The sequence below is a fragment of the Wolffia australiana genome, chromosome 16 (genome assembly GCF_029677425.1).
Source record: "Wolffia australiana isolate 7733 chromosome 16, ASM2967742v1".
In the NCBI taxonomy this organism is placed as follows: Eukaryota; Viridiplantae; Streptophyta; class Magnoliopsida; order Alismatales; family Araceae; genus Wolffia; species Wolffia australiana.
The window spans coordinates 5578284-5587366 of NC_135850.1; positions in this window are offsets into that span (position 1 = coordinate 5578284).

Here is a 9083-nt window from a genome sequence, read left to right on the forward strand (position 1 = left end):
TGCGGTCGTAACTACCAGCAGAGAGATGAGTCCACGGGTGGCGTGCAACAAAGTCGGAGCAGAGGCGCACAAGGCGGCGCTGGCTGGCGCCGGCGTAGTCGTGGTGCGGGCAAGACAGCGAACCAAGTATCGTGGGAATAGTCGTGGGGTGGGGCAGAAAACCAAGTAATCGGTTATGGCGTAGAGGGTGGGAATCAAGAAATCAAGAAAGATGAGGCGAAGGAGAGCGAAGGGAATCAAGGAGATATGGTGAGATCAAGAAATCAAGAAATCATGAAATCAAGAATTCAAGAAATCAAGAAATCAAGAAATCAAGGGGAAAGAAAGTGGGCGATCAAGAAAGAGAAGAGGAGGGGGATGGGGATCCAGGAACGGAGGGGAAAGGAGGGTGGGGGATGAAGAAAGGCAAGACGAGGCGGTTGGGAATCAAGAAAGCGATGGGAGAAAGGAGGGTAGGCGATCAAGAAAGGCAAGGCGAGGCGGTTGGGAATCAAGAAAGCGATGGGGAAAGGGGGTGGCGATCAAGAAAGGCAAGACGAGGCGGTTGGGAATCAAGCGATGGGGAAAGGAGGGTGGGCGATCAAGAAAGGCAAGACGAGGCGGTTGGGAATCAAGAAACGATGGGGAAAGGGGGGGGCGATCAAGAAAGACAAGACGAGGCGGTTGGGAATCAAGAAACAATGGGGAAAGGAGGGTGGGCGATCAAGAAAGGCAAGACGAGGCGGTTGGGAATCAAGAAACGATGGGGAAAGGGGGGTGGGCGATCAAGAAATGGTGGAAGGGTGGAAAAAGGTACCAAGAAATGGCTTTCTTGAACTGTAACAACCAAGAACCCTCCAAGAAAGAGGAGTTCTTGACGGATCTGGGGTGTGCTCCCTTGACGGAGCAGATTTCCCCGGTTGATGGCGTGTCGGCGACGCTTCTTGAATCTCCCAAGACCCCCGGAGTAATCTCGACGAAGGCCTCTTTCGATTCTTGATGGCGGCGGCTTCTTGAAACTCTTTCCTCGCACCGGAGTGATCTCGACGGCGCGCTTTAACACATCTCCCTCGGAGTGATCTCGACGGGGAGACGTGGGCTCTACCCACGGAGTGATCTCAACGTGGGGTGGGGCTAGCCAAACCCCCTACACTACTCTCTACGATAGGGGGGGAGACGAATTGTGAATAAACTTTTCAACAATGACTCCAAGGTGTTCCTTGGGCATGCCATCCCCTTATATAGTGAGGATGGGTGCCAAGTGAGCGTGGGAGAGGACGAACCGTCGCGAGGCGTGGTTCGGCCTCCTCAAATTCAAAATACAAACATAAAAAGTAAAAATGACGAGGACGGGGCCCAACAACATTGGCCCAGTCCACGAATCCAAAAATACAAACACACATGAAAATGAGCATAAGTAAAAAGATAAAAGTTCTTACGCGGGGTACTTAAACCCCGGGTGGCGAGCGTCGGTGCGAGCTGCTCGGCGTGGCTGACGACATCCCGTCGCGTCATCCTCGAGATGGTTCTTCATCATCGTGGCGTCGTCCTCGAGATGGTCCTCCATCAGACTGATTCCATTCGAAAATAGATGACTTCGGCCCTCCGACGAGGTTTGGGAGGCCACCATCATCGTTACCTAGTGACCCCTTCACAGCACAGAGCTCGGCATCTCCCTTGAGTCAAAGCTTGCACATACGACAAAAAGGACACATCACTCATTACATCGTAGTTACATATACCCAATTAGGGTTCTATCCATCGGACGACCACAACGTCGACGTCTGATATCCCTATCTAGGTACAAAGCCATCATCCTCATTACCGACCAGACAACATCCTCGACGATGTCCAACATCATAATTGCTTACACGTTCATGTATAAACTTGTTTTCCGTGATTAACCAAAGGCACAAAACCAAAACAAAATTTTTACTAATACTTATTATGATGGGGATCATCTAGCTCCAAATACATGACCTCAATTAGTTCAAGTACCAAGAGTGGATGTGAAAGATCTAGCCTTCGTGTATTTGGCCTAATCTAATTGCCTGAAGGTTCGCGCTATCTTCGTTGGTATTTTGGTTTTCTTTTTTCTTGCTTTGTGGGCCTATGTGTTTGTGTGTTTGGACAGGGGTATGTGGATCAATATCTATAATGGAGGATCCATAAAATGTATGGTTCTCTCTCTCTTCTAGCTCTCATTATTCCCATATGTAAATTTGGAAAGGGGATGGATGGTACCCCCTTACTTGTTATATAATAAAAAGTAAAAGGAAAATGCTAACGCAACCACCGCTCCCCATTTTTCAGAAAGGCCGCCCATGCTCACCCGGAAATCGCTATCAGAAAAATTAGAAGTGGACACTACCACAATCAACCACAGTGCTTATGGGACTACCACACACCACTTATAGGAACTCTATCGTTTTTATAGTGTTAGTACCCTGTGGGCCCTACTACCATCGTCACTCTATTGGACCGCCTCATACCAACGTAGTGAAGACAATTGCTACTTCTAGTCGATCCTCGTCATTCACCCGAGAGGAACTCCACCACCGGGCCACTACAAGGTGACAATGCGCCACAAAAATAGACTCTACCACCACTCCTTCACCTCTCAGCACCGGCAACAGCCTGCCATCTCGTTGCTAGAGGGCCCATTGGCGCTGTTAGGGAAACTGCCCCACTACAGGCTGCCATTCCAAGGACACTCAGACAGGTAACCTCGTTGTGCGTAATCATTACATTGGCCAATCAAGCATAATAAAGATGATGCAAGATGAATAGGGGAGACAAGGTAGGAAAGACTATCTAGTATAGGGTGGGATAATTCAGAAGATTTAAATCCAATGTATATACTGATGCTGCAGCCCCTTTCCTCGTTCGAGGGCGGGAGTATTGTCTTAGAACCACCGCGGTGAAAACAAAGCAACAATTTCAATAAAGTTGAACGGTCGATTGCTAGACGATTAAAGGCCTAATCAACTAATAGCTAGAAGATTCAAAAGCCGAAAGCTAATGCGACTGCGGTGGACAAACAATTGAAGAACATGAGACGAATAACACCAACACCAAAGAGGGTAGAATTTACCTCGTCATTAGAGCAGTAAGTTGTGGCAGTGCGGGTAATTATCGATGCGTCGTCGGCGGAGTGAGTGACATGCGCTTCGATAGGGTGTCGCGGATCCAACTGGTAAGCGGTAAACGACGTGCGTTGTCGCAAGATGTAAAATCTGAAGGCCAAGATGCTGATTGCATTGGTTGCATGGGCGGATGGCTGTGAGCAACTGCCGCATGGGCTGGCGGCTGACCTGCCTGCATGGGTGCAAGAGGGCAGCCTACGCATGGAGGGCGCTGGCAGATGGCCTGCGCGCGTAGGGTGCGGGTGGTTGGCATGCGTGCGACAGGCACGGACGAATGGCCTGCGCGCGGCATGCACGGGCGGATGGCCTGCGTGCGTTTACGTGGAGGGGGGCCTGGGTACGGTGGGGCAGGACGATGGCCTACGCGCGGCAAGGGCGAATGGCAGTTTGCACGTGGCGGGCATGAGCGGCGGCTTTCGTGTGGCGGGTGCAGGCAGATGGCTGACGCGCGCGGCCGTGGACGGGCGGCCTGTGCGCGGCGGGCATTGGCAGAAGACCTGTGCACCCACGTAGATACGGGCGGGCGTCAACACACTAGAGGTGTGGGCGGTGGCCTGCGCACGTGGGCGCGGCTGGGTTGCCTGCACGCAGGAGACACGAGCAAGCAGCTGTGCATGCGGAGGGGACAACTGACGATCATGTGCGCGACAAGGCGCAAGAGACTGATGGCCTTCCTCGACGGCGACAGCGGGCGATAAGAGGTAGTCACGGCAGCTTGGGAGGGACGACAGTTAGGGAAAATGTGTTTTTAGAAAAAGAAACTTCAATTCCAAAAGAAATTCACCAAGTTTTTTCTTACAACATTAGCCTAGGTATATGCCTTGGAGGAAAGAGAAAATAAGATAACTGTTAATTAAAAATGTCAAAGTAAACAACGTTGGCGATGTGTTGACGTGTCACGCCAGCAGACGGTCTGAAGTTGGTGTTGGCACTGTGTCATGACACGGGGCGTCTCATGTGAAAGTGGAGGCACGTCCAGTACTAGCGCGTTGATGTTGTTGCCATCAAAAGAGCTCACAGTTTTCGATTGATGTGCGCATGACCTATCATTTAGAACTTCCCTGCACTTTCAGACCTCATGATTTTTGTATACTTGTGAGGGATCAGATAAATAATGACTCATTTATTTATTGTTTTACGTTTCATCCACTTCTTCATTTTCGCAACTCTAATTTCTTTTGTATTTTGAATGACTAGCACACTAATGATATTGTTCAGGCTCCACATGTCTATTTTATATTTTATTTTTTGCTAAAAATATTGCATCTGTTAGGTTGTAGACCAAAATATGTCTACTATTTTCTATCTATAATCACAGTCTTTCATTAGAATTTTATGGATTATGCTACAACTATAGTGGGAGATAACGTGGAATCATTGAACATCATCAGCCTCCATATTGGGTTAAGTTGTAATCTATGTGGTCGCCACCTCGGAAACCCACCCAATTCATTCATATGTCCATGCAGTTAGTTAGAGTCTCAAATGATGAAGGCATAATTGCACAATACACTGGATATATGCCTGAGATTATTCATCGACACATAAGGATTAGTACTTCATTATGTTAACAAAGTGCAGTTTCACATTTTCTTTATTTAGTATTGAATGCAGGTGAGCTAGTGATAGTAATGGTATGGCTGGATAGGTTTTCAATCAACTGGTCGCTAACCTTCATGCTCACAGTGATCAATAGTAACCCTAAAAATGGATTCCGTGTGTTAACTCTTCATACTTATGCAATAATTTTATAATTTCCCATTCTCTTATTTTCAGCTTTTCTCCAACTACTTTTGTTTATATATGTTCATCAAGCTAGGTATATATAAACTACACTATTTCTCTAAACCACTACATTTCCAACCATATATTTTTTAGCCAAGGACATTTTAATATTGGGAAGCCAGCTGTATTTATGTGTCATTTTTTCATTTAACGTCAATTAATGATATTTCTAAATTTCGATCTCACTCAAATTATTTTGTTAGGTAGCAAGGTCTTCTCCTCTAAAAATGTAGAATACATGTTTAAGTATGATATGAGTTAGATGAACGGATGAAAATGGATCGAGCTGTTATTATCAGAAAGGAAAGTAATTGTTATTATGGTTTTACAAGTTAAGGATATCTATGAAGGTATGTCTATAGATGGATTTGTAGAATATATTTATTTTTTAATAGGGCGCGAAAGTGTTCTCTCAGTGCAGAAATTAAAGTGAAATCTATAGGTCATCGATAGGGTGATTAATAATCTCAAGTTTAGGGTTTTGATTCCTCGTTAGTATTTGAGGCTATTAAAAAAAATTATTTAACTGTTCTTACTCAGGAATATATAGTTTGTGATGAGTTTGGATGGTCTCCATAGGGTGAGATGAACAGGGATATGAGAAAACATAAATATGAAAATATAATTAGGGTGATAGTGTAATCCGGTAAAAGGTTGCAATAGTTATGATATAAACTTAAAATTAGCAAAGAAAAAAGGATGTAAAAGTAGAATTGATGGAGCGGGCCAGGCCAGCCCACCAGACACGTCTTCAAGGTGAACATACTTGTCATCGACAGCACCGGCGCTCTGCATTCAGCCTGACCCCCACGCCAAGGCGTCAGTAAAAACATCCGGGTTTAAGTCCCCTAGTAAAGCACGTCCGTAATTTTTACATTTTGATCTTTGTCAGTTCGTGCTCGATCGATTCATCATTTTACCATGTTCTTGTGTTTGTGTGCATCTTGTTCTTATCCGTCCTGTCATGTGTCATGTCATTTTCTTACCATGTTTGTTTTCTGATCAAGTTATTTTTATTTTGTTTTGTGTTTTAAAAGGGGGTCCCTTTTTAGAAGGACCCCATTGTTAGACCCAGTTGGACCCTATTGTAAGTGCCCACCATGGCCCTATATGAGGTCATGATGGGCGCCATACAAATCCAGATTTGTTTTGTTTTTGTGGAAGTTACACGTTCGTTCTCAAATCTCACGTAGGGGGGGGGGGGAATAATGGGAGGAAGAGAAGAAGGAAGAAGAGAGGAGAGGGAAGACAAAACAGAATGAGAAGGAGAGGGACGCCGTCATCGCTCCTTCCACTTGGTCGCAGTGCCAGGTCGTCTGACGCCCAGCCGCCGGCTACCGGTCACCCCTCCTATGGGAATACGGGGCGCCTCTAATGCGTTGCCTTGTGTACGCCTGTCCAGTGTGGTCGCTGACCTTTCCAATTGACTGGCCCGACACACGATCGTGCACTACGCATACTGCCCAACTAAGCCCATCGATATCAATCTTTGCACGCACAGTTCCTCACCCCAGACCTCTGACGCAGGCGCACATTTCGCCCACTGCCCGTGTGCTTCGCGAGCACGGTGCACGTACGCTTTGCTAGAAGCGGTGTGCTTATTCAGCCTTCGTGAACTTGATACCACGTCAAGCGCCACTGCCCTACCCCGTCAGCATCCCAGTTGACCCAACCATTCACTGACCGCTTTGCAAAGATTGTCCAACGACTGCGTGCATCTCTACTTGGCTAGACGTGGTTTGACAGACTGACGCTTCTACAAATCCACCCAGTAAACATCTTAATCACGCCACTCGTTGAAGTCGCTGAGGAAATCCACGTACCTGCTCATCATCTACACATGCCATCGGCTCGACATCACCGTCCAGCCGTTAGGCTAGTTGATCCTGCACTCTGCACCACGCTGCTCAGCCATGCACCCTCCGACACATCTCGCCTGGTATCTCTGACTGCTACATGATGTATCACCACTATCGGGAAACGATCAGATCATGTTACACAATGATCAGACAAACGTAAAACACAAAATGTCGATGGAAAATGATGCATAATTTTAAGAAGTGACGAGTAATTAGATCAATTGTCAAAGGTCGCGAGACGCAGATCAACTATACGACTTGTGATGGGTGCTATCACGATCAAGCCAATGACCCGAGTGATCAGATCAAAAGACAACGAAAAAGGGGAACGATCTCGTTCAAGAACGTCCACACTGCCAACATAGTTGATCCGACCCAACATCGTCAAGAAATCCTCTGAAACAATTATAGTGGCTAATTCCTAAAATCTGTTTAATTTGACTCGTGACGATGAGCACTTGAGAGATCGATACTGACAGAGGTAAATAACACTTTAAAATGAAGAGGAGAGGGGGGGAGGGGGGAAAGGGGGAACGTATGACCTTGAGTTGATTGTCGATTGGAGACAATTGTGCTTCGACAGCAAAGCAGAGTAATCCAGCACCAGAAGAAATGTAACCTGGCGCTAGAATCCGTGATAAGTCGCAATGGAATTTAGCAGAAGATCCAAGCACGGTAGTTTGAGCCCAGCATTGACGCAATAAAATCAAGCGTGGATTCGTTGATGGGATGTAGAGCACCAAAGAATTGATCAGCTATGGAGGCCACCTCGCAGAACATTGGAGCGCAGAGAAATGATCGAGAGCTTTGACCGCAGAGGAAATCCTCCTCGCACACAGGCAGTGAAAAGGAGCGGCGGGGAATAAACCTGAACGGGCACAGGCTCCTGATCGGCTGTACAAAAAACCTGAAGGGGTCTCACCCTGCTGGCTTGTTTCTACAATGAATGATGAAAAACTTACTGCAAAATGGGATCAAGAAAGACATGTATCAAAACTTGATAAAGTGGACAACTTTTGTGGCTCTTTTTGGAGCTGCCACTGGCTATCTAAGAAGAATGACAGTCTTGGGTTGATAATGGCAGCAGTTCAATTGAGTTAAATGAGGATCTAACTACTGCAATAAAGTTTCAACTCTGGACCTTTTTACATTCGGTACATCTATATCCTTATCAGAAACCTTCCCCAATAGGCTAAAGCTTCACAAAGTTAAAGATGTGAAGTAAAACTATTCAGACCTGATGTGCAGGAAAAATTGATTTAGGGTCACCATAAAGTATTTTTACATTTATCTGATGGAGCCCCGAAAAAAAGTTATGTTTATTATGATGTAAAACTATTCAGACATGATTTTTATTGTATATGCCAGAGCTAATTTTTAAGATAATTCAGTTTTTCTCTTGCTTGACATATGTATGGAATCATCCATTGTATACTTGCTACATTCCATATAAAAGGTAAATGTTTCTCTTCTAAAATACAATGTGATAGGATTTTAATATTCTGGATAGGGTTTCGGATTTCACTATAGACATGGGTAAGAGACACTAGGTTGGTACATTAATTGTCGATGCCCTTAGCAATGAGACTTAGCAATAAAATAGAAAGGAGTTTTGGGCTTTTGATGACCTGATTCATTTATCCCGTGCATCGATCTGGACCTTAATTGAAGGTCAAAAAAATTACCTCTTATTCATTTATGTATACGTCATGTTCATAAACCGTATGATAAAAAGACTAAAAGTCACAAAACTCACAAGAGGAGAATTAGAGTTAATGAAATACTTTATACGAGTTGTAAGATAATCCGTATTCGTGCTTTTATTTTTCAACTTTTTGCCGTTTACATCCTTTTTAGCCTATCTTGTGCTACGATGTACGATTTTTTGTAGAGGGTGAAACTTCGCCTGGCGGACTATTTTTCTGTGTCCGAGACTTGAAAGCAGAATATGGTTTTATTGGTCAATAAAGACCCGATCGGGTTTTGTTCTGGAGGGGATGATATTCACGTCAACCTGAATATTTTACGCTCCAGTTCGAACGTGTAGATATGCTCGCAAGATTTGTTGAATCTTTATGATTAGGTAAGCGATAAAGAGGGAAGAAAATACACGGAAAAGTAAGGAGCAGGGCGCTCTATGGCTTCTCCAGAAGCTCGCCAAGTAGCACGGCGGCTTCAAAGTAGGGCGTTACGGCAGAGACGATCTCCTTCGGCGAGCATTGGCTCCCTACGAATGTTGCCCCTATAATGTTCTTGAATGGCTGGATACAGTCGAGGAATCCCTGGTTGCAGGATACACTCAGGTAATCACCTG